The sequence below is a fragment of the Pelobates fuscus genome, chromosome 7 (assembly GCF_036172605.1).
Source record: "Pelobates fuscus isolate aPelFus1 chromosome 7, aPelFus1.pri, whole genome shotgun sequence".
Lineage (NCBI taxonomy): Eukaryota > Metazoa > Chordata > Amphibia > Anura > Pelobatidae > Pelobates > Pelobates fuscus.
This window is the reverse complement of record NC_086323.1, coordinates 2763419-2789048: the sequence shown is the minus strand read 5'-3', so window position 1 is coordinate 2789048 and position 25630 is coordinate 2763419. Positions and strand designations below refer to the sequence as shown.

General features: G+C 47.9%; 1 pseudogene; it reads left to right on the top strand.

Moving 5' to 3' along the window:
* Nucleotides 1-25630, top strand: part of LOC134568644 (atrial natriuretic peptide receptor 1-like) — a 203956-nt pseudogene that overhangs the window by 6168 nt on the left and 172158 nt on the right.

The window sequence follows — 25630 nt, the reverse complement described above, 5'->3', positions numbered from 1 at the left end:
GCGTGAACTGGGTCTGCTTCGTGCAGGAAACCCCAAAATTCCTCCTGCTCCAGGCAGTGAGCAGAAGGCTGAGGTGGTTGCTGGGCTCCGCCGGCTGGGTTTCTCCAGGATGGCGCTTGGTTGGCGTGGTTTAAAGGGCATTCCTGTTTTTTATGTCCCATCTGTTTGCACCCAAAGCACTGGATCTGGTTGGAGTAACCCCGTTTGTTGAATCGGGCTGACTGCCCATGGTTGGTTGCTGGCGGTATAGCGGGGGTACGTTGTGCTGGGGGGTGATATAGGTTGGTGGTTGGAGGTGCTGCCGGTTTGTATTCCACTCGGGCAGGGACCTTGGCTGCTGTCTGATCGAGCTTACGGGCATCAGTGTATTCGTCAGCCAGACGAGCAGCTTCGTGGAAGGTAGCGGGTTTGCGGTCCCTGACCCACTCTCGAACTCCTGCAGGTAATTTGTCAAAGCAGTGTTCTAGCAGGAACACTTGCAGCACCTCTTCCCCAGTTACCGCTCGACATCCTGTCATCCAGTGGGCTGCCGTGCGGTGTACCCGGCATGCCCATTCCACATAGGAATCACCAGCCTGTTTAGTATTGTCCCGGAATCGCCTCCGGTACGCCTCAGGGGTAACAGCGTACCGGGTCAAAAGAGCATCTTTTACTGTCCGGTAGCTAGTGAGTTCCTCCTCTGGGATGGCCCGAAAAGCTTCACTAGCCCGGCCGGATAGTTTCCCAGAGAGGATAGGAACCCATTCTTCTGCGGGTACCTGGTGTAAAGCACACTGTCGTTCAAAGTCCGCCAGGAACCCGTCTATCTCTCCTTCCGTCTCAATAAAGTTTTTAAAAGCAGCAAATGGTACCTTTTTCTTCCCATTGTTATTATGGGGTACCTCTGCTGCTGCAGCTCCGCTTCTCTGGAGCGCCTGTTGTGCTGTTACTGCGGCTTGTACTTGAACCACAATATCCGCTGCAGGGTTGGGGCCAAAGTGTGCCAGCCTGATCTGAACTGCCCGGTTAAACGCTATTTCCTCGGGTGTTAGATCCAGCAGGCCAGGCACATTAGCTATCTCCCTTCCCTGTGCTGTATCCATCTCCACCAATATAGCAATAATCTCTCTTTTCTTGAGATTGCTCGCTGATCGTCCTCTGCGCTCCAAAATGTCTTTAAGGGTAGCACGCCTTAACTCCTCATATTGCATTTCCAATCCGGGGTGTGTAGCTGGCCTTCAGGGCGGTGGGATTCATCCCGTCGCTTGCCACCAGTTGTTACGACACTCGCCGCCTGGGGAGTGAAGCCGCCGTTCAGCCGATAATCCCCTTTCTCCAGAAATGCAGTTCCAGCATTACCGATCATAAGACTCCCGACCGGAGCATACGAATGCGGTAACTCCCGATCAGCAATCCATCCGAAATCCTTCCACAACTAGAAATAAACGAAAACGCTGTCCCAATAGTACATCCCTCCACAAACGAGACAAAGCTCCGTTTTGAAGGTCAAGCAGAATGTGTTTAATGGGGGCTACCTGCCCAGTATTTATGCAGGTCTCCACCAGGTAGACACTCCCCTAGGGGACCTGGTGGAAGACTGTAAAATATATTTAACAGTAGCCAATCGCAGTGGCCATAACACAAGCCCTCCCCATTTTACCCATAAGACATTTCTTCCTATCCCGGAGATAATTAGGGAGAAATCTAATTAACTCCGAGGATAGGAACCATCGCCATTTTAAACACAAACATACAAAATGCAATAAAATACATAAAATCTGAAATACCGAAGATATAGTGTTCGTCCAACGTATCCCCAGATAGCCTGAATCTGAAGGCATATTCCTGCCGAATAGCGCTCAGATCCGAAGTACACAGTCCAATCGCCATGGAGTCAAAGTCTCTCATAAGTCTTTCGGTGTACGAATGACTCCATGGGCCGGCTATCTGGGTAAGTCCATACGGATGAAGAAAACCCCCGAACGGAACAGGGTTCGTATGCCTCCAAGGGAATAGAAGGAGGGACGGCCGTCTCCAGCGGTGTTCGGTAGATAAAGAGTCCGTTTTTAGATCCATGGGTTTTGCACCGAACACCGCTGATTCGCCTCGTGTCCAAAATGGCCGCCGCCTCGTGGTCTGCATACGAACGACGACCACCCGTATGAAATGGAATGGAGAGGTGTTTGCGGTTAACCACAGCGTTCTAATTTGTGGTCAAGGTGTTAATGAGCCGCACACTCCTCTCCTGGGTGGCCGATGTTCGGTAGTTTTATTCGGTACTTTAGGAAACGAAAAACCAATAGCGTACGGACAGGAAATCCACGAATCTCATGGAAACAGATGAACCCGCAATACAGGTCTATGCAGTAGGGTTCGTCACAACCGAGAACCTTCCAAATATCAGCCTCTAATAACCCAGAACCTTCTAAATATCAGCCTTTAATAACCCAACTGTATAGGAGTCCAGGGGATCTTAATTCTAGACATCTGCAATTTGTTTAGTTTCTTTTGGGAAATTCGGACATTCAGATGCTTCCGAATGTCCGAAGTGCCGAATTGCCAAAGTGCTTCGGATTTCTGAAAAGTGGCAAAACACGAAAGGGAGCGAATATTACATGAATGATGACAGGAATCTTAAACCAATAAGCTAATTCCTGGCACTGGGAGCCCGATAGATGTGGAAGTGGTTGTGGCGGTTAGGGGCAGGGGCAGGGTTAGGGTTAGGGAGCCTGTGGCGAAACCGACCTCGCCACGTGTCCTTGGAGGGGGCTGCTTGCCCGCCTCTTGCCTTTGGACTATGGCCCTGGGAGATTGGGCCCTTCTACAAAACGTATTCGGCCCTAACAGAGTGCATGTCACTCATTCTGGCCCTTTAAACACAGTGGGGCCATTCGGTACTTGCCCTGTGTGAGCAGTGATACCCCCAGATAGCTATGCCATGGAGCCTATTCATATAATGAAAGGCTTTGGCTCCATGGCAATTAAACTGTACTTGTGTGGTCTGCGTGCCATTCACCTAATAATGTGCACGCAGACCTGAGCTATCTGGGGATATGTTACATGTCTGTGTCTAATGTATAAAAAGTGACTTTATATATTTTAAAACATAATCCTGTATTTAGGTCCCCACATGTGTAATGGAGTTTGTCTTTGACCTGGCAGATAATTGGATTACTTCTCCAATTATCTCCAGGGCAGAAGGGAGGAAGCCATGATGCATTGTGGGGATGTTTTACTTTTACAGATTAAAATACTGCCAGCCAGGGGGAACAAAAGATACTTTTACTAACTTTTGAGCCCCTGGTCTGATTCATGCCATTTTTTAATATGTTGTTCCCCTGAATGGATTGATTACGTAAGTAGTAAGTAAAGAATGGTCTAGAGACAAGCCGAGGTCGAGGGAACGAGAGAGCAGGTAAACGAGAGACAAGCCGAGTCAAAGGGTAATAGAGGTAAACGAGGTAGAACAGACAAGCCGGGTCAAAACCAAAGAAACTAACAGCATACAAGAGCACTGAGTGACTAGACAAGCTAGAACCACGACAGGGCAATGAACAAACGTAGAAAGCCCTCTTTTATACCCTGATTCTAAACAGGTAATCACGCCCCCGACGAATCCTCATTCGTGCTTGGGGCTTGATTGACAGATCGGGTTGGGATGTCGTCATGACGTCGGCTACTGAACGCCGCGTCATAAAAGGAAGTGGATCCCTCGCGGCCGGCGTGTAAACGACCGAGGGAACCGCGAGGAACGAGTGATTCAACCCTTTTGCGAGGAAGATCGTCAAAGTGTCTCACCTCCACAGAGGTAGAGACAGCAGGTACCCTGACAAGAAACACCGGAACAAGGAGTTGGTGCTTAGAAGAATCCAATTCACCTAAAAATGCCAGAAGTTTATGACATCTGATCAGAATGAAAATGACACTGCCATAGTGATCTATCTACTATTATATGCCGGGTGTTGGTTTCATACTTGTTTATTTAGAATATTTGCACATGTGCAGAAACGGTCATACATCTATCAATACGTCTTAATCCACTGAGATGGAATGGATTTGTGCATATTGTGAGTGATGGAGACAGACAGTGCAGGGGATTAAAAGAAAGAGACTGCCAAACTGTGACGGGCAATACTTGGTAGGAATGTGAGACAAGTTAAAGACTTTTTCAGAATCTGTCTGGGAAATTAGATGGGTGAACAGAGTTAACATCAATAAAATACTAACATCAGGTTGTGGAGCACAGCAATAATGGCAGTAACGTGTATCTATAATTAGTATAATGCACACAACCAATGTCAATATGATGCCAAGGTCACATTATGAAGTATCCAAAAAAAAACAAAAAAAAACCTTGTTATAAATAAGAGGATGTCTCACACTCAAAATGTCTTCCAATATCACGTGTACTTCCAAAGATATATGTTGAGTTTTATTTAAAAACAATATATAAATTAAAATGAATGACAAAAGGCAGACAAATTATAAAAAGGGTAGGGCTAGGGGCAGGGTTAGGGTTAGTATTAGGGGTAGGGTTAGGGAACCCTACAGATGTTCTGAATTGTCGAAGTTCCGAATTTGTTTACTTACCCAAATTTCCCAACCGAACCGAAATTTTTGCCCATGCACATTCCTACTTAATTCTTCTCTGAATCTGTGGCACCACCTTTACAGGTATCCCGCGGTATCTGTTTGAGATTATCACGGTTATTCACTAAAGTGGGAATTCAAAGTAAATTCAAAGTAAATTTAAAATTTAAGGTTAGAACATCCAAACTGAAATTGTAGCTGACTTTTTTTTTCCAGTTTGGCATTGTGCCGTTAGTAAATAACCCTGTATGTGTGTTCTATCTTAGCAATGCCAGTGATGCCAAACAGTTTTGCGAGCAGGTGGAGTGCCCGGCAGATTGGAAGTACGCCACGGCGGAGAACTGCTGCATTTATCACGCCAACATCCACTCGTGTCCCTTAGCCTTTATGGTGAGTTTCCAATATCTGTTCATGTTTAGATTGGAGTGGGGAGATTCAGTAAGCACGAATAAAACATTATCTGCATTATTCATGTAACTGGTCAGATTTAATTTGATTTAGTTATTATCTTACTCTTACATATGTCAGTGCAGTGCTATGTTTTGGATTTGTACTGCCCTAGCCTTGACTAAACTGGAGGCACCCCCTAATTTAAATTTGCCCCACCCCTTCCTGTCAAAGCCATACCTTTTCCTGTTTAAAACCAACACACACTTTGACTGACAGACACCCACTGACAGATACATAATCATTTACATACACACTGTTAAACCAACACACACTTACTGACAGGCACACATACGCTCACAGATACACACACACACACACACACACACACACTGACACACACACACTGGCAGACACTCACAGATACTCACTGGCAGACAGACAGACAATCACACACATTTTCTCATACACTCACTGTGACAAACTGCCCTTTGCCCACGGCTTTTGGACGGGCCTGATTATCAGCCTCCTGCCCCATGACAATGGCCCCTGTAACTTTCTAGGGTTTAAGGCACTTGGGACAGAACCCTCTGTCCCTGGATTGCATCTCTTGCCTTGCTCATGAAGATTTGAACATTTCCCTGTGGATTCATATATTGGTTTGTGCAGTTCTAACTCTATTACAGCCAGGATAATGCTGTTCGTACAGACGAACAAACTGCCGAATGGCCGACCACCCTGTCTGTGGAGTGTGCTGCTTGTTAGCCACCCAGAAGCTGCAGTTAGCCACAGCTCAATTGACGAATGCGTGGGTGGCCGGCGTTCGTATGAACAAACACGTGGCGGTGGCCATTTTGTTTAGTCGAACGCGCCCATCGGTGTTTGGTCATCGAAAGCCTGGAACTGTTTTCGGCTACTATTTCCACGAACACCGCTGAGATTTCTACCTTCCGTGCGTTCTGCTAAAACCATGCGAACAGAGGGCTAATTTCAGGGAATAAACTGTCAAACGAGCTGATTGCAACATTATCACTGAAGTATATATGTTATCATTGTGTTTCTTTTTTAATAAAAAATATTGGTCCTTTCAGGGTAAAAAAAATGAATGTACACAGTAAGCATACTCGCATGCAGGCACAGACAATCTTTCTGATACACAGGCTCACAGACAGACAGACAGACAGACAGACAGACAATCTCATTAACACACAAGCAAGCTTACTGGTACACACACAAACTCACTACAGACGAATTGACACACACGCTCACTACAGACAAGCTGTCAGGGTACCTGTAGTCTCTGCCTCAGAGGAGGTGAGAGACTTAGACGTTTATCCTCCCAGAGGGGTTGTTTCCTCCGTTCCTCGCGGTCCTCTCGGCCATTTACAAGCCGACCGCGAGGGATCCACTTCCTTATATGACGCGACGCTCAGTAGTCGACGTCATGACGCCAACCCGGGTCGACCTGTCAGTCAAGTCCCGAGCACTAATCAGGACTCGTCGGGGGCGTGATTACCCTCTAGAATCAAGGTATAAAGTAAGGCTTTCGGCATCTGCTCATTGCCCTGTCGTGGTTCTAGCCTGTCTAGTCACTCAGCGCTCTTGTATTCTAGTTGTCTCTTTGGTTCTGACCCGGCTTGTTTGTACTACCCTGTTTATCTCTGTTATCCTTTGACTCGGCTTGTCCCTCACTTACCTGTCCTCTCGTTCCCTTGACCTCGGCTTGTCTCTGACTATTCTCTTCTTACTCCTTACGTTAAGTCCGGCCATTCTAAGGTCCGGTATACGTACCTACCACCTGTTTGTACTCTGCATGTTGGATCCCTGTCCCGATCCTGACACAAGCTCATTGACACACATACAAGCTCACAACAGACAAGCTCACCGACACACACACAAGCTCACTACAGACAAGCTCACCGACACACACACACAAGTTCACTAAAGACAAGTTCACTAAAGACAAGTTCACTAAAGACAAGTTCACTAAAGACAAGTTCACTAAAGACAAGCTCACTAAAGACAAGTTCACTAAAGACAAGTTCACTAAAGACAAGCTCACTAAAGACAAGCTCACTAAAGACAAGCTCACTAAAGACAAGCTCACCGACACACACGCTCACTACAGACAAGCTCACTGACACAAATACAGACATAGAAGCTTACTCACTAACAAACACACACACAATTACTCTTAGTCATGGGTGTAGAGAATTTGAAACCTACCTGGCACTGAAGTCTGTAGGGGCACTGGGAAGATAAGCCTGTTTAATAACGGTTACACACCGCTAGATTTCTGGACATTCTCTCCTAGATCTGCCAAGGCATGAAATGGTTAAATTGTACTGGAATTCACCGTGATTGTAACAATGTCTCACAGGGTTATTTACTAAAGTGAGAATTAAAAGAGAATTTCACATTTTACACAAAAGTAGCCAAACTAGAAGCAGAGCGGACTATGCTACTATTTTGTCCGCAAAATGTTCTATTTACTTTGGATTTATGTTGAATTCCCTCTTAATGTTTGTTACATTTTAGAAACAGCATGGGATCTGCGGTCCGTGGATCCCTGATGACGGGAAGATTGTGACACATACAGTGTCCCAGGCAGGAAAAATGAGCCAATTAAACTGGACATCTAAGGTAATGTCACATTTATATCAATTTACTGAAAGCAGGCATGCTTTGCGGGAGCCACGGTACAATTCCTGCCCTTTACAAGTTTATTTCTATGGTGTATTTACAAGTACATGTTTGATGATTTGTTTCGGTTTGAATCATTCCAGGTCATTTTGGTCAATCTGGGTGTAACCTCACTGATCGCGCACATCAAAGTGGGCAACATGCAGGCTGCTTTAGAGGCCAAATCCACCGTGCTCAGCGGCAAAGGTAGCCATTGGTCATCATTATCACATTAAGCAGTCTCGTTCACCACCCCTGATTTACCTTGCCCAGTTCCAGGTAATTCGTCTCTCCCAGGCACTGCATGATTTACCTTGCCCAGTTCCAGGTAATTCGTCTCTCCCAGGCACTGCATGATTTACCTTGCCCAGTTCCAGGTTATTCGTCTCTCCCAGGCATTGCTTGATTTACCTTGCTCAGTTCCAGGTCATTCACCTTCCCCGGGCACTGCTTGATTTACCTTGCCCTTTTCCAGGTCCTTCACCTTCCCCGGGCACTGCTTGATTTACCTTGCCCTTTTCCAGGTCCTTCATCTTTCCCAGGCACTACATGATTTACCTTGCCCAGTTCCAGGTCATTCACCTCTCCCAGGCACTGCTTGATTTACCTTGCCCAGTTCCAGGTCATTCACCTCTCCCAGGCACTGCTTGATTTACCTTGCCCAGTTCCAGGGCACTGCTTGATTTACCTTGCCCAGTTCCAGGTCATTCACCTCTCCCAGGCACTGCTTGATTTACCTTGCCCAGTTCCAGGTCATTCACCTCTCCCAGGCATTGCTTGATTTACCTTGCCCAGTTCCAGGTCATTAATCTCCCCTGGGCACTGCTTGCCCATTACCTGGTTGTTTGGCTCTAGTTGCTTCATTTATGTAGCCGTGAGAATTTCATTTTGTAATCAGACAGGTATAGCAGGTTATATGAAGACAGACACTCATTCTGTGCAAGGCCTAAGTAGCTCCAGGGAGGTACAGACAGCTCCACCTAGTGGAGTATTAAAGGATGAAGACATTTACAGTATGCTATCAAGTAGTAAATCAAGCACAATTATTGTAAGAAGCAGTGTTACAAATCGCTATTTGTAACTGGCCCTTTAAATGGAAAATTGCCCTGCTTCCCTGGATTGTGGAGAAGCCTATTTGCCAGCCTCCTTCCTCATGACTATGGCCCCTGGAAGATTGTGCCCCTGAAAACTTATTAACTTTTATTGGGTGTGTATGGCCCTTTAAGAACCGTCTGGGGACATATTGTGACTTTGCTGAACAATATCCCTTTAAGACTATGTCCCCAGACCTGTAAAATAACTTGCCCCTGGCTCTCTCCTACTTTGTTCAGTAAATAGGGCTTACTGAACCAAGTACCACGCAGGCGGACCACCCAGAAGTTAAAGTGTGCAGGCAATTTACCTCCCAGGCTGTGAGGTTACTGCAGGTTAATTGCACGTGGCGGCGGCCATCTTTGTTCAGTCACATGCGGTCAGCGGTGTATGCTAAAGATTCTGTGGAACTGAAATCGGCTACACATTTTACCGAACACCGCTGACCCTTACCTTCTCCTACACTTCGTTTTTCAGCTCCAGAGACTTCGAAATGGGACTTTGTGGCGAAACCGACCTCGCCACGTGTCCTTGGAGGGGGCTGATTGCCCGCCTCTTGCCTTTGGACTATGGACCAGACTTTATGGGAATGTGATACCCCAGATAGCCATACCATGGAGCCTATTCATATAATGAAAGACTATGGGAAAGACTTTAGCTCCATGGCAATTGTACTGTGTGAGTAGGATCTGCGCGCTATTCGGTAGTTTTGTGCGTGCAGATCCCAGCTATCTGGGGATAGGTGAAATGTCTGTGTGTTATGTGTAAATGTGACTTTATGTATTTTAAAGTGTTTTATGTTGTTTTGCAACCATGTGGTTAATGGAGTCTGCCTTTAGTCCTGGGTAATTGGATTACTTCTCCAATTAACTCCAGGGCAGAAGGGAGGAAACCAGGGTGCATTGTGGGGATGTTTTTCTGCCAGCTAGAAAGGAACAAAAGATACTTTTAGTAACTTTTGAACCCCTGGTCGGATTCATGCCATTTTTTAATATGTTGTTCCCCTGAATGGATTGATTGTGGATATGTATTTTTATGTGAATGTGATGTATGGTTTTAAAGTTATGAAAGTTGTGTAAAAGTATATTTTACACTGTATGCATAATGGGATTATGTGTCACACTAAGGGGAGGGGATGTGTGGGAGGTAACATCTATGTCATTGGTTCTTTTATGCCTCCCCCTGGGTGTGGCCTGTATGTGTGAGTTGGAAATAAAAGCCAGGCTGGATGAGCCAGTCCAGAGTTCCTGTTTTACCCTCAAAGTGATGTGTCGTCTCATTATTGGGGGGAAGGATTTATTGCATGCTGTTCCAGTTGACTGCTAGGAGTACAAGCCTATTCGTATGGTTCCTATTCAATGGTCTACAGCATTCATATGCTTGGGAGAATTTAAAAGGTTTCTCAGATTCGGTGATTGTGGTGTCTGCCAGAGTGCTTGGAGTCCTCAGGAAGCACTAGGAGCATCCATTAACGGAGGTACCCGGTCGGGGTGCCAGGCGATCCGTTACATTGGTGGCAAGCGGTGGGATGGCGTCCTAGTGCGAGGTAAAGCAGCTCGGAGACACAGTACGTTTGGATTTACAAATTGAGGGCAACGCTAGCAGTCGTGCAGTGCCCCTGGGAGCAGACAAGTATGGAAGGTTCTGGCTCTGGAGATGATTGGCTGGCCGAGGTGAGGCAGCGAGTGGCCGAGTATGGGGATGATATACCCATGGAGACACGCCGGGTGATCTGGAACCAGGTCATGGCCGAGCGAAACACAAGGCTGGACCGAGAATTCCGGTTGGCAAAAGAGAGGAAGTATGCTCAGCAGCAGGAGCGTTACAGCAGCCGGGTAGAGGCTGCATCCGAGGAGGTTAGCCGTCTTTCCCTGAGGCGGCGGGAGGAACCCAAAGTGGGGGTCCTCATAGACTGGTCCTGTGAGGAACCACAACAGGCAGGTAGAGATGGGACCAAGGTCTCTCCACCGGGCCCACCGGGATGCTGGGCAGCCGGCCCAGATCCCCAGCAGCAGCCAGAGTTGCCAGGTGGGGAAGCAGGTGGCCCTTACTCACAAATGTTGAGGGGCCTCACGGATTGGTCCTGGGAAGACCCACAGATGGCAGGTGGAGATGGGACTGCGGTCTCTCTACCGGCCCTACAGGGATGCTGGGCAGTCGGCCCAGATCCCCAGCGGCAATGTGCGTTACAGGGAGCTGACGGTGCCGTTCTTGCTATCCAGCTGCATTCAAGGCTGCAGGGACAGGAGCCTGTTATCCCCTCTCCCCAGCGGCTGAAGGTGTGTAAGGGAGAGGAGTTGGTTATTCCCTCTCCCCAGCGGCAGCTTAGCACACCAAGGGGAGACAGTAAGCCCCACACCAGCGCAGATGGGACCGTGGTCTCTGCGCCCAAGTTACAGGGAGCTGAAGGGGCCGTCCTCCCTCCCCAGCGGCAGTGTGATTTGTTGGGAATTGGGAGCCCAGTCTCCATTCCCCAGCGGCAGTCTACGGTGCAGGGAGAGGAGCCTGTTATCCCCTCTCCCCAGCGGTTGAAGGTGTGTAAGGGAGAGGAGTTTGTTATTCCCTCTCCCCAGCGGCAGCACAGCTCACCAAGGGGAGACAGTAAACCCCTCACCAGCGCAGATGGGACCGTGGTCTCTGCGCCCTGCCTACAGGGAGTACAGAGGGTCAGCCCTGCTCCCCAGCGGCTGAAAGTGTGTAAGGGAGAGGAGATTGTTACCACCTCTCCCCAGCGGCGGATCATTAATGTACAGGGAATAGAGAGCCCAGTCTCCATTCCCCAGTGGCAGAGTGTTCTAATGGGAGAGGAGCTGGTTACCACCTCTCCCCAGCGGCAGCTTAATGTACCAGGGGGAGACTGTAAGCCCCACACCTGTGCAGATGGGACCGTGGTCTCTGCACTTCCAGCACAGGGGGTAGGGACGGTCGGTCCTGCCCCCCCACAACAGGGCTGTTTAGCCAAAGGGGAGACAGTCTGTCTCCAGCAGCAGAGCTGTGTAACTAAAGGGGAGACAGTCGGTCTCCAGCAGCAGAGTTGTGTAACTCAAGGGGAGACAGTCGGTCTCCAGCAGCAGAGCGGTGTAACTCAAGGGGAGACAGTCGGTCTCCAGCAGCAGAGCGGTGTATTTAAAGGGGAGACAGTCTGTCTCCAGCAGCAGAGCTGTGTAACTAAAGGGGAGACAGTCGGTCTCCAGCAGCAGAGCTGTGTAACTCAAGGGGAGACAGTCGGTCTCCAGCAGCAGAGCGGTGTATTTAAAGGGGAGACAGTCGGTCTCCAGCAACCAGGCTCCAACCAGACTACTCCCGTGGTAGTGCTGGCAACAGGACAGAGTACCGCTGGTCTCTGCCCACTCAGCAACCCACCAAGGCAGACTACCAGTCCCCCACACAGCCGTGGTGAGGCACCTGGACCTGGACAAAGTTCTCCTCTACCCAGGTGTAGTAACCAGTTATTGTGGGTGGGAGGTACTGCTGTTTGTGCTTCATGGGTGGGTTGCTGGACTAACCAGGGCACTGACCGGCAGGAGGTCAGATACCCTGTTAGTCTGGGGGGTAAAGGGGAGAAGTGTGGTGAAACCGACCTCGCCACGTGTCCTTGGAGGGGGCTGATTGCCCGCCTCTTGCCTTTGGACTATGGACCAGACTTTATGGGAATGTGATACCCCAGATAGCCATACCATGGAGCCTATTCATATAATGAAAGACTATGGGAAAGACTTTAGCTCCATGGCAATTGTACTGTGTGAGTAGGATCTGCGCGCTATTCGGTAGTTTTGTGCGTGCAGATCCCAGCTATCTGGGGATAGGTGAAATGTCTGTGTGTTATGTGTAAATGTGACTTTATGTATTTTAAAGTGTTTTATGTTGTTTTGCAACCATGTGGTTAATGGAGTCTGCCTTTAGTCCTGGGTAATTGGATTACTTCTCCAATTAACTCCAGGGCAGAAGGGAGGAAACCAGGGTGCATTGTGGGGATGTTTTTCTGCCAGCTAGAAAGGAACAAAAGATACTTTTAGTAACTTTTGAACCCCTGGTCGGATTCATGCCATTTTTTAATATGTTGTTCCCCTGAATGGATTGATTGTGGATATGTATTTTTATGTGAATGTGATGTATGGTTTTAAAGTTATGAAAGTTGTGTAAAAGTATATTTTACACTGTATGCATAATGGGATTATGTGTCACACTAAGGGGAGGGGATGTGTGGGAGGTAACATCTATGTCATTGGTTCTTTTATGCCTCCCCCTGGGTGTGGCCTGTATGTGTGAGTTGGAAATAAAAGCCAGGCTGGATGAGCCAGTCCAGAGTTCCTGTTTTACCCTCAACTTGAGTCCTGTGTCTTATTGGGGGAACCGGCTACAAGGGATTGCTATGCTAGGCATATTCCCTTGCTATAATCACTGAGCTCTTGTAAGAGCTTGTTCCTGCTTCATTCTGAAGGGAGATAGCTGCAGCCTGCGGTGCTTATGGTGTCTGGTGGAGTGCTTGGAGTCCTCTGGAAGCGCTAGGAGCATCTTTCAACGGAGGTACCCAGTCGGGGTGCCAGTGGATCCGTTACAGACTTAGTCGTTTTTCTGCATGAAATTGACCGGCCGCACAGCCCAAATCTATGGAACTGTTTTGGGCAGGAAATTGTGCTTGCGGTCGGTCATAAAGGGACCTCCAGCTAACTTTTGATCCACTGGAGGGATTTGGCTGATTTTTGGAAGTGTTTATGTTTGATGTATGCTGAGTTCAAATATATATGTATGAATATTTTTAAAGTTACAGTGTATGTGTGAAAACTGTATTTTTACTGTATGCTATAATTATGTTATGTGTTTATCTGAGGGGAGGAGACGTGGGGGTGGTACCATGTATGTGATTGGTTAATTTCAACCTCCCCCTGGGAGTGTCCTGTGTGTACCTTTTTGTAATAAAAAGCAGGCTGGGTGTCCCAGTCCTCAGTTCTTCTTGACCCTTCAAAACTGTCAGGGTTTCTTTGCTGTTTTAAACAGCAACCCTTTTCTGTCTCAGTGATTGAGTTTCAGCTGCAATTACTATGAGCTGCTTCTGCTTGTTGCCACGGTTACTCACCTGTGAGTAGTAATCAACCCTGCTGCTAATCAGTTCTGCCTATTTAAGCAGCTAAGCCCAGAACCTCCTTGCCCTTGCGTGGTTTCCTGTTTCCCAGAAGTCTCCTTGTTCCTGTGTTTCCTGTTTGTTCCTGGTTCCTGACTCCGGCCTTGTTCCTGACTCCGCTGCTCTCCGTGCTCCTGATCCTGGCTTGTCTGACTACCCGCTCTGGTGACTGACCCCTGCTTGATTCCTGGACTTTGCTTTTGTTATTTATTAATAAAGGTGTGTTTGCATCTACTTCTGTCTCTGTCTGGTTCCTGGTCCCTGACAAAAACGTAGCCTTGTCTCGTTATTGGAGGGAATTGCTGTATCACACTGGGGATTGCTATGCGCTGCATATTCCCCTGAGCTTAATCACTTAGCTCTTGTAAGAGCTTGTTCCGGATACTCTCTCCTGGAGGAGAGGTCTTCCCCACACGGTCCTGAATGCTGGAGGTTCATTCCAGGGTGGAAGGAAGACGGCGCGGCTCCAGTTAAGCTACGCCGGTTGTGGAGTCTGCGGTGGTTGTGGTGTCGTCTGCAGTGCTTGGAGTCCTCTGTAAGCGCTAGGAAGCGTCCATCAACGGAGGGTACTCGGTCGGGGTACACGGAGCTCCGTTACAAGCAGTAAACTTTTTTTTATTTTCCACTTAGCTTTTTCATGACCGGTATGCCTCAGCACACTTCACACTATTTAGTGAACACATCCCAGAACCACATTTTATTCTAAGAATTAATTACTGTGAAGGAGCTCCCTGTACCCTGGCTGGCTACCTCCGCCAGGAACCACTTCCTAGCTGGGGAACGGATAGAGGACTAGCTCTATGCGCTCCCAGGGGCTGGACGACACACAGCCCTGGGTGGCATCCTCCACACGATGGAACAGCAGGCAAAATGATTAACCCTTTCTACCCCCAGTAACTGGACAAGGACACAGTTCTGGTGCTTAGCTGACAATGCTATATTGGTACAGGCAATTTATACACAGACCCCCTCAGGGGGTCTCCATTCTTTTCAGTAGAAATGTCTCAGGCTAAGGCTAGAGGGGAATGTTTCACAGATAGGTATCTCCCGCCCTGGGAGATACCAACAGTACAACAGTAAAGCACATCATATACATTGGGGAACACTTAGGGGCTCTGCGCCTCTGGAAGGAAATGGGGTACTCATATAAAATACATACATCCCTGGATAGCCCCGGGTCCTAACTAGAATCCCTGCCAGTAGCGGGGCTATCGGATGTACAGAGTCTGAGAAATCATTGTCCAAATGTCGGGGCACGAGATTCTGTACATCCCCGAAATTAGTACCACGGAATTGCTTGGTTTAGGCCGGTTGATTCAAACTTCGTGCCCAAACCAAGCAATAACCAATGATCATGGAGGAGAGGTATTACGCCTCCCAATCAGTAGAAAGGGAGGGAAACCCATTTGCACCTGTGATAGTCAACCCGAGAGAGGAGGAGTGTTCATTGCCAGAGATGTTCTTTTTCCCTAGCATGGGTAGCACTGCAGAATTCCCCAGTCGATTGCCAAGCAGACCATTAATTCAATATAGCTGTATAGCTGTTCCCTACAATCACGAGACGAGGCTGTGTGTTGAGGGTGAAGTGAACTCATTTTAATAGGACCACACTTGGTCTTTTATGACAATTCCCATACAAGGCGCACTCCCACCTGGACCTGATAGAAGACTGAATTACAAAGTCACAGACCAATGACAACAGTGTTACAATGTTTGACACTTCCATACATATCATGCAATCCCTCCTCTCTGCCTGGGAGATAATTGAGTCAAGTACTGTATTAAGTCAATTATCTCCAGGCGAAAAATAACACAATTTACAGGCAACACGAAAGTACCCCAAAAACTCACATAAACCCCACAAAAAGCATATCCCCTGATAGCCCCGATCTGGGTGAGCAACATATCCAAGAATCACCCAGATCGGTTCAGGGGTTCAGGATTTTCATGGAAGTCTTCTTTAGGACTGACCGCACACGAGGCTCCTGCCCAAAATAGTTCCATAGATTCAGGTTGTGTGGTCGGTCTCTATCGGAAGCTTTAAATACGACAAAGTACAAAAGATAAGACACAGGGGAACTAGTCGTGTTCCCCTCATTCGGGAGTTTAGTTTCACCGAATGCCGCTTTCTTCGGATGAATAGGAACGAACATAGGTGAGACTAGAAGTCTCAGCAGTGTCCAGGCCGTTGAGTGTCCAATATTAGTTCCATGCACTTGAAGCCCAAACATCGAACGGCGGCCACCCAGCCAACCACTTAGAATGTTCAAGTGTTTGTGGTTGTGGAGGTGTTAACAGGTCAAGTGGTTCAACTAGCGGCACACGACTGTTCTGGGTGGTCCCTGCGTTCGGTTGTTAGGTTAGTCGAATGGGGCAATGTTAATATAAGAAATAACCATACATAGCCGAACAGACAGATGAAGGGAATAAAAACTTTAAAATCCAGGGACAGAGGATCTGTCACAGCACCAACCAGTCATTTCGCCGCCCAATCAGGAGAAAGGGCACAAAACCTCATTTGAATGGGCGCGCCTTCTCCTATTGGTTGCTGGCACCCCGCAGCGACCAATTAGCACTCACTCGTGCTGGCCTTTCAGGAGAATGGCGCAAACCCAGTTTGAATGGGAATTCCTTCTCCTATTGGTCGGCACGGACTCCGAGGCTGTGAAGCCGAACAAACTACTTAACATAGTCAATTGTCTTACCCTGGAGCTTGTTCCTCTCATCCAGACAAACAATTCCACTGAACAGTGCCCTTCTAAGTTGTGTAGAACAGAATGCAGGCGATGATGGAAGTCCAGTGGTGTTCGGGAGTTTCTGTGTCCGATTTTAGTTCCAGGAACTCGACGACCAAACACCGCTGCCTGCGTTTATGTGAACAAGATGGCCGCCGTCATTAATGCAAACAGTGGCCACCCAAACAGACAATTAGAACACTGCAGTTAGAATCGTTACTAAGTGTAGATAGGGTTTAACAAGCTCCTGGGTGGTCTCTGGTTTGTGCTGCTGTTCGTCTCTCTCTCCGGTGGATACCTTCACTTAGGTAGCACGGAAGAGAGTGCTCTCTGGGCAGTTACGAGCCTGGCCTCGCAGCTCCCGGGTAGGAAGAAGCAGTGATTATGGCTTGTAACGGACTGTTTCAGCAAAAAAGGGGAAAAATCCGTTTAGGCGATAATCCCCTTTTCACAAAAAGGCACAGCTACAGTAAAAGCACCAAAACTCACGAATTTGGATATAAATGAATGCACCAAACTCCCGAACTGCATACAAGGGAATAAGGTAGCCCTCCAACTGGAACCTCACGAATAGCTGCTAGCAGACGAACAGGAAAAGCAGACATCAGCTTACACTCCTAGCAATCAATCTTCCAGCAGCATACAGTGAATCCCCCTAAGAACGAGACAAGGCTCCGTGTTGAGGGTCAAGCAGTGGTCTGTTTATTCAGGGCTACCTGCCCCTGTATTTATGCAGGTCTCCCACCTCGTGGACACTCCCCTAGGGGACCAGATGGAAGACTGAAACAGCAGACAGACATGTATCATTTTCGTACAAACAGCCACAATACTTTCCCACCATGCATCTTGGTTTCCTCCTCTCTGCCCTGGAGATAATTAATGAAGTAATTAAATTATCTCCCAGGATAAAGGCCAGACTCCATTATGCACATGGTGACACAGAAACAGACTATCACTTTAAAATACATACAGACACATTTTATACACAAAACATAGACATGTTACATATCCCCAGATAGCTCAGGTCAGATAGCTCAGATTACTACGTGAATGGCACCCAGATCACACAAATACATTTTAATTGCCATGGAGCCAAAGTCTTTAATTATACGAACAGGCTCCATGGCAGGCTATCTGGGTTACTACAGTTCACATACCAGGGGGCTGGAGGCTCAGCGGTGCCTGCACGCAAAAGTGTCCGCTTATAGTGCAGGAAAGCCGGGCAGACAAGCGCTGGCTGCCCGGGGAGCTCCAGAACACCGCCATTGTGTGGCGGCTAGGTGTTAACGCGACCACCCAGTAACAATCAATTAAGCTGCGGTTAACCACAGCTACTGGGTGGTCAATTGCCGGCACACGCTTGTTAAGCCGCGGTTAACCGCGGCTTCAGGGAGGTCAATAGGAGGCACACGCCAGCTTCTGGGTGGCCCCTCAACAACGCCGGCCGGCTTCCCACGGCCCTGGGGAGGCTGAAAAGAAGCTGATTGTTCGGTAGATAGAACGGCTGTGCAGAAAGGGAAAAATAAACCTTTCTGCACAGTAAAATTAACACTTTAGCTGCCGGTCCATAGTCCAGAGGCAGCAGGCGGGCAACCAGGCTCCTCCAATACAATGTGGCGAGATTGGTTTCGTCACATGGCTCCTTTAGGAGCAGGTAGGGCGATCCCCGACACGAGGAACTGAAACCGTGCGGGCAAGCCAGTCTGGGATACGAATGCTCCCCCTGGCTGGCATTCGGCTCTACGAACTTGCAGCCACCCAGTGGAGCACTTGTTTTCCCCTTGAGGTTCTAATGAGCATTCTAATTGGGATATCGAGGTGGTCCGCGTTCGGGAAATTAACAAGTTTCTTTCGTAGGAACTCTTCCGATCAAGGAACAGGGCACAATACACGAAAGGCACAGAAATACATGGAGAAACAGAGGGAACACATGATACAAGTGAAAATTATGCAAATAAGCGGTGGGCATGGTACTCAGTGATGGTGGTCCATCACACATCTCCCCCTTGTCCACCTCCACCAGCCAAACCATGGCCCACACGGGTCAGCTCACTGCTGTCCGGAGTGGACACATAGTCCACTAGTGCCAAGCCCACAACTACACTTGTCCCCGGCCAGCCCCTACAGCCCTGGGGGATGACCGGTGTTGCACCATCCTAGGTGCAGGATGACTTATACATACAGTGTCTGTAGCCCAGGAGTTTGTACAGCCCTGGTGCCAGTACCCAGGCATCTCTGAGCCCATAACAACCCCCACGCAAACAAGGGTGCCCCCTTGGATTTCCGAGCCCTTAAAAACCCCCACCCAAACAAATGTGTCGCCCAGGCCCTTCTATCACCTGGTTCTCCTTGGTTTTCCCGGCTAGCCGAGGGTAATAGGAGTTGTCTGTTGAGTCGTGACTCTGCTTCCCGGTTACTGCTTGGGTCGTGGCTGGCCTTTGTGGAGGAGAGCTGGCTGTGCTCTCCCCCTGGATTGCACTCAGCTGCTGGGGAGTGGGACGGGCACCACCCGTGCCCAGTGACCATCACTCCAATGGGCAGAGGTTACCTGCCCTCTGCCCAGAGGCCCGCGCCTCCACACCAATTCGCTTCTGGGGCCCTGCAGGTCTGCCGGGGCCCAGCTTAGGTACCAGGGGTGGGCCGAGGATACCTATCCTCTGCCCAGAGGCCCGCGCCTCCACACTACTTCGCTCCTGGGTAGGGGAGAGCAGAGACTGGAAGAGCTCTGCTCGGAATCCAATGCATCCTTACGAGAAGGGGTAGCAGCGCCCGTAGTCTCGCCCGCTACCCACTGACCAGACCATAACAGGTCGCTGGGGTCAGCCTCAGGAAGCGTCAGAGTAGCATAACTTTTTTTACTTATGCCTCCAGCAGCACAAGTCAATCATAAAACTTAAACCAATCAGAAACAAGTAACACATCCCATAAAAAGCCCTGACAGGCAAAGGTCTTCCTCTTTCTTTAATGTGACTTGACAGTCTAGTACAAAGGCAGGCAGAACGGACACTTCCAGTATATCCAATCTCGAGACAGTGGATAAGGCCACACTAAAAAGAACAGAAACAAGTGAAAGGTAATGGTAATAAATGGATGTCCACATAACATAGACGATCAATATGTAATTCAATATTAGGATATTATATTTCAACATATCAAGTCAGCTTCTCTGGCAGCTCAATTATTTTTTTTTCTATGTTTTAATATCAGACACCTTATCATCATTTGTTAAAACAAATATTTTTATAATTTCGTACTTTTTTATTATTTATATTTAAACGTGATGACGTAGCTACTGTCTACCTCAAATAGACTTCCATTCACACTAATCTCATACATTCTTGAGCGCTATCGGGGGAGAGGGGATCTGCCTTCTAGGCCACCTCTAAAAAACGTCCGTAGCAGTCTCCCAGGGGTTCCATATTCTATAGTATTCCTCTTTTTTTTCCCATATTGACATACACTGCTTTTTCCATTGTTTTTTGAAAATTTATCTGTGCTTGTATCTCCGACCACGATGGTATTATACTAGTTTTCCATCGCCTAGCTAAACAGATTTTTGATGCCATTATAATCTGTATCGTCAGTCTATGGGAGTAGATATTACTGTCTGGTAAATCTAAATGAAATAGAAATGTGTAAGAGGTTGATCGGATGTTCATTCCATAGATTCCACCTATTACCAATTCCAATTTATTTTTCATTAGTTGAAGCTTTGGGCAGTCCCACCATATATGTAAATGTGTACCCGTAAACAGATTACATCGCCGCGAACCGGGCAAACCGCCATAGACTTCAATAGGCAGGCGAATTTTAAAACCCACAAGTTGTTTCAAGGGGACTAACACCTGGACTGTGGCATGCAAACTCCGATCCGCGGCTGCACCTTGCAGCCGCTTAGTAGATAACTCCCTAATACCGTGGGAATTAGGGAGTTATCTACTAAAAGGCTGAAAGACCTAAATTGGTCTGTCAGCCACATTTACTAATACTAAGTAAAGATTACTTAGTATTAGTAAATTCTGCCCCTACTCGCTATACCGCGAGTAGGGGCATGTCTAGTAAGCAGTGAGCAGCCAGTGGCTGCTCACTGTAAAAAAAAAAACCACAAAAAAAAAACCTATTGGGTGGGAGCTGTGCGACGGGTGAGGGCCATAAATTACAATGGGGGAGGGGACCTACTGCCCTCCCCCGGCCCCCACCCTTGAGCGGTGGGTGGGGGCCATAAAGAATATGAGGGGGGGGGACCTACTGTCCTCCCCCCTGGCCCCCACCCCTGGGCGGCGGGTGGGGGCCATAAATTACAATGGGGGGAGGACCTACTGTCCTCCCCCCGGCCCCCACCGCTGGGCGGCGTGTGGGGGCCATAAAGATAATGAGGGGGGCCTACTGTCCTCCCCCCCGGCCCCCACCCAAGGGCGGCGGGTGGGGGCCATAAAGATAATAAAGGGGGGGACCTACTGTCCTCTCCCCCCGCCCCCAACCCTGCACGGTGGGTGGGGGCCATAAAATAATGAGGGGGGGGACCTACTGTCCTACCCCCCCGCCCCCACCCCTGCGCGGTGGGTGGGGGCCATAAAAATAATGAGGGGGGGGACCTAATGTCCTCCCCCTGGCCCCCACCCCTGAGCGGCGGGTGGGGGCCCTAAATACTAAAAAGGGGGGGGACCTAATGTACTCCCCCCCGGCCCCCACCCCTGAGCGGTGGGTGGGGGCCCTAAAAAAATGTGTGTCCCCCTGGTGACTAGGGGTCCCCAAACCCCTAGTCACCCCCTCCCCCCAAAAAACAAATTTAACCCCCTACCTACCCCCCGTTACCCTAAAAATAATGAGGGGGACCTTTAACTAAGTACCTGTAAAAAAAATAAAACTTTCCATTCGATGTTTTCTTTCTTCTAAAATCTTTTTTCAGCCCCAAAAAGGCCAAATAAAAAAGCATAATAACCGACGCAATTAAAAAAAATAAAATAAAAAAAAAGCGCAAAAATAAAATCCATGTTCACCCGGCGAGGGCTCCGCGCAGAGTGAGCTCTACAGGGTGGGGGAAGGCTTATAAAGCCTTGCCCCGCAATAAGGCTCAGAGCACTCTGATTGGTGGGTTTAAGCCATCCAATCAGAGTGCTCTGACAGGTAAATGATGAAGAGACTGACAGGTAAGTCTCTACATTTACCTGTCACAGCACTCTGATTGGTTGATTTGAAATCCACCAGAGTGCTCTGTGTCATTTTACACAGCGAGGGAATGTTCTTTGGAATTTTCCCACGCTGTGTAATTTTACTCATAACACTCTGATTGGTGGATTAAGTAACTCCATTCCAAAGAACTTTCCCACGCTGTGTAAAATGACACAGAGCACTCTGATTGGTGGATTTCAAACCAACCAGAGTGCTGTGACAGGTAAATGTAGAGACTTACCTGTCAGTCTCTTCATTTACCTGTCAGAGCACTCTGATTGGATGGTTTAAACCCACCAATCAGAGTGATCTGAGCCTAATTGCAGGGCGGGGCAAGGCTTTATAAGCCTTGCCCCGCCCTGCAGAGCTCAGTCTGCGCGGAGCCCTCGCCGGGTGAACATGGATTATTTTTTTGCGCTCGCTTTTTTTTCTTTTTTTTTTTTATTGCGTCGGTTATTATGGTTTTTTATGTGGCCTTTTTTGGGGCTGAAAAAAGAAGATTTAGAAGAAAGAAAACATTGAATGGTAAGTTTTTTGTTTTTTTTTTTACAGGTACTTAGTTAAAGGTCCCCCCCTCATTATTTTTAGGGTGAGGGGAGTAGGTAGGGGGTACATTTTTTTGGGGGGGGTGGGGGTGACTAGGGGTTTGGGGACCCCTAGTCACCAGGGGGGGTACACATTTTTTTTAGGGCCCTCACCCGCCGCTCAGGGGTGGGGGCCAGGGGGGAGGACCTTAGGTCCCCCCCTTTTTAGTATTTAGGGCCCCCACCAGCCGCTCAGGGGTGGGGGCCAGGGGGAAGGACATTAGGCACCCCCCTTATTAGTATTTAGGGCCGCCACCCCGCCGCTCAGGGGTGGGGGCAAGGGGGGAGGACATTAGGTCCCCCCCTTCTTAGTATTTAGGACCCCCACCCACCACTCAGGGGTGGGGGACGGGGGGGGACAGAAGTATCCCCCTATTGTTTTTTTTAGGGCCCCCACCCACCGCTCAGGGGTGGGGGCCGGGGGAGGACAGTAGGTCCCCCCCCCCATATCATTGAGTAAACTTTGACAACCCCCCCACCCCCACCCCCGAGCGGCGGGTGCGGAGGTTGTCAAAGTTTACTCAATGATATGGAATAGTGGGCGGACCGAACATCGCATATGTTTGCCGGCCGTGGCGAACGCAAACAAGCGATGTTCGCCAGGAACTATTCGCCAGCGAACTGTTCGGGACATCTCTAAATTTCACTAGAACCTGTTTGCAATTTAAAAAGTTTTACTGGTACCATGTACCACCGATGTAGAATCTTAAAATAATTCTCATAAATAATAATATTATGTATTGTTATTTTTTGTTAATTTAAATGCCTTTGGCAGCTCAAAATTGAAATCGGCAGGAGATGGTTCTCAAGCACTTCAGGAAAACTCAATAAAAAGGTTACCTGATATTAAAGACTTTGTGATGAGAGCAATCTCGCCACATTGCATTGGAGACGCCTGGTTGCCCGCCTGCTGCCTTTGGACTATGGCCCTGGGAGATTGGGACCTTTAAAAACCGTATTCGGCCCTAACAGAGTGCATGTCACTCATTCTGGCCCTTTAAATACAGTGGGGTCATTCGGTACTTGCCCTGTGTGAGCGGTGATACCCCAGATAGCTATGCCATGGAGCCCATTAATGAAAGACTATGGGAAAGACTTTAGCTCCATGGCAATTGAACTGTATGTGTGTGGTCTGAGCGCCATTCAATAATATGCGCTCAGACCTCAGCTATCTGGGGATATGTTGCATGTCTTTATTTTATGTAGTAAATGTAACCTTGTGTATTTTATTGTATTTTATGTCTTTTTGCAACCATGTGCTCAATGGAGTCTGCCTCTATCCCTGGATATAATTGGATTATTTTCCCCATTGTCTCCAGGAAAGAGGGCTCTGTAAAACCGGTCTGAGACAGATAGCCATGTGCTAGCCAGGGCCCAAAAGATATTTTACTAACTTTTGAACCCCTGGTCGGATTCATGCCATTTTTTAATTTGTTGTTCCCCTGAATGAATTGATTGTGAATATGTAATGTTTATGTGAATGTGATGTATGGTTTTAGAGTTATGAAAGTTGGGTAGAAAGTATGTTTAACTGTATGTATAATTGAGTTTCCTCTCAGGATAAGGGGAGGGAATATGTGGGATGTAACTGTGTTGTGATTGGTTGTTTTATCCCTCCCAGTGGGCAGTCCTGTATTTGCAACAACTGTAATAAAAACCACGCTGGGTGTGCCAGCCCCTCAGACCACTGCTTGACCCTCAACACGGAGCCTTGTCTTGTTCTTGGGGGGATTCACTGTATGCTGTTGGAGACTGATTGCCAGGAGTGTAAGCTGATGTATGCTTTTCCTGTTCGTCTGCTAGCAGCTATTCGTGAGGTTCCAGTTTGGAGTGCTATTTTGTATCCAGTTCGGGAGTTTGGTGTTCTGCAGTAGCTGTGCCTGTCTCTCAGAAAGGGGCATATCGCCTAAACGGATTTTAACCCCTTGTCTGCTGAAACGGTCCGTTACAGACTTATTTTAGCTTCCTGTAGATTCAGACTCACGTACCCTTAAATCCTTTAGTCAGAAGCCATTTTTGTGTCATGTTTATTCAAATGATACTAATTATACATGTAAGGAAACCTGGTATATCCAATAACCATTTGGTATTTTCCTCCCGAACGGCCAGAGTAGTAGTGAATTATAACTCGCCGTTGGACGAAATAAAATAGGTAATTCCCATACGAACAACAGCTTCCCAAGTATATTCCCTTAGTAAAACAGACGGGTACCTGTAAAGGATTTCCATATACTCACCTGTGTGCATCCGGTTATATCCTCTCCCTGCTGTTTAAATACTTGTAGTCATTTCGTTTTAACTATGTGTTCGAGATGTGTATTCGTTTTACCGAACGGAGACCACCCTGGGTAGTAATCAGAATTTGGAACGTTGAGAAAACCGCAACTTAATTGAGTGCTTCTAGGTGGCCGCCATTCGGCATACGAACACGTGGCAAGAACAAAGGATGGTGGCCATCTTAAATCTCCCGAATGCGGTCAGCGGGACTTACGCATGAATTGCCTGGAACTGTTTTCGGCATGGCAACCACGCGAACGTCCGGTCATTATGGAAGTCCCGGCTGACTACTTTCCATTCAACGAATCAAACCGGCATTCGGGAGTTTGAATCTACCGAACAAGGGGAGCATTTTCATATAACAAGCTGCAACATTCGTATGGTAGTTTTCGTGTAATTAGGCGCGAACGGAGACCGGCTCTTGCTGCTGATTTAATGGAACTCTAAATCGGATACCACCACATGGCGAGCAAGTCAAACTTCCACACGATACGACCCGGAAACTACCGAACGGATTTTCGTGAGATTTGGATATGTGAATCCCAGTATCCTCAGCTACCCATGTTATTGTTATATTTGTATGTTATGCAGAAAGTACTTTTCTTAAAATGTTACAAATTTTAATATTTCTGACCAGCAGATAATTGAGTTTAGTATGTTGCTGAAACTGAATTATCTAGCCTGGCCCAGAGGAGGAGTCTGCTATTGTATAAATTGAATGCCTGTTCCTTCCAGTAAATCAGTCTTGTTCCAGCATTAAGCTTTGGCTCATGTGTGGATTATTTGGCGATACCAGCGATATTTATTTCTGTGGATTATTGGGAATATTCTACTATTGGGAAAAAGGAAATATTGGACTGTGATACAGATTACTACCGTCACAGTACCCAAAACATCAGCCGAAGTCTAGATGAAGGGTATAACAGAACTGAAGTTTAATGATGCCAGATTGGCTTTTATGCAAGTCCCCGTGCAAGGGGACCTCCCACAGGAACATACAGCCAATCATA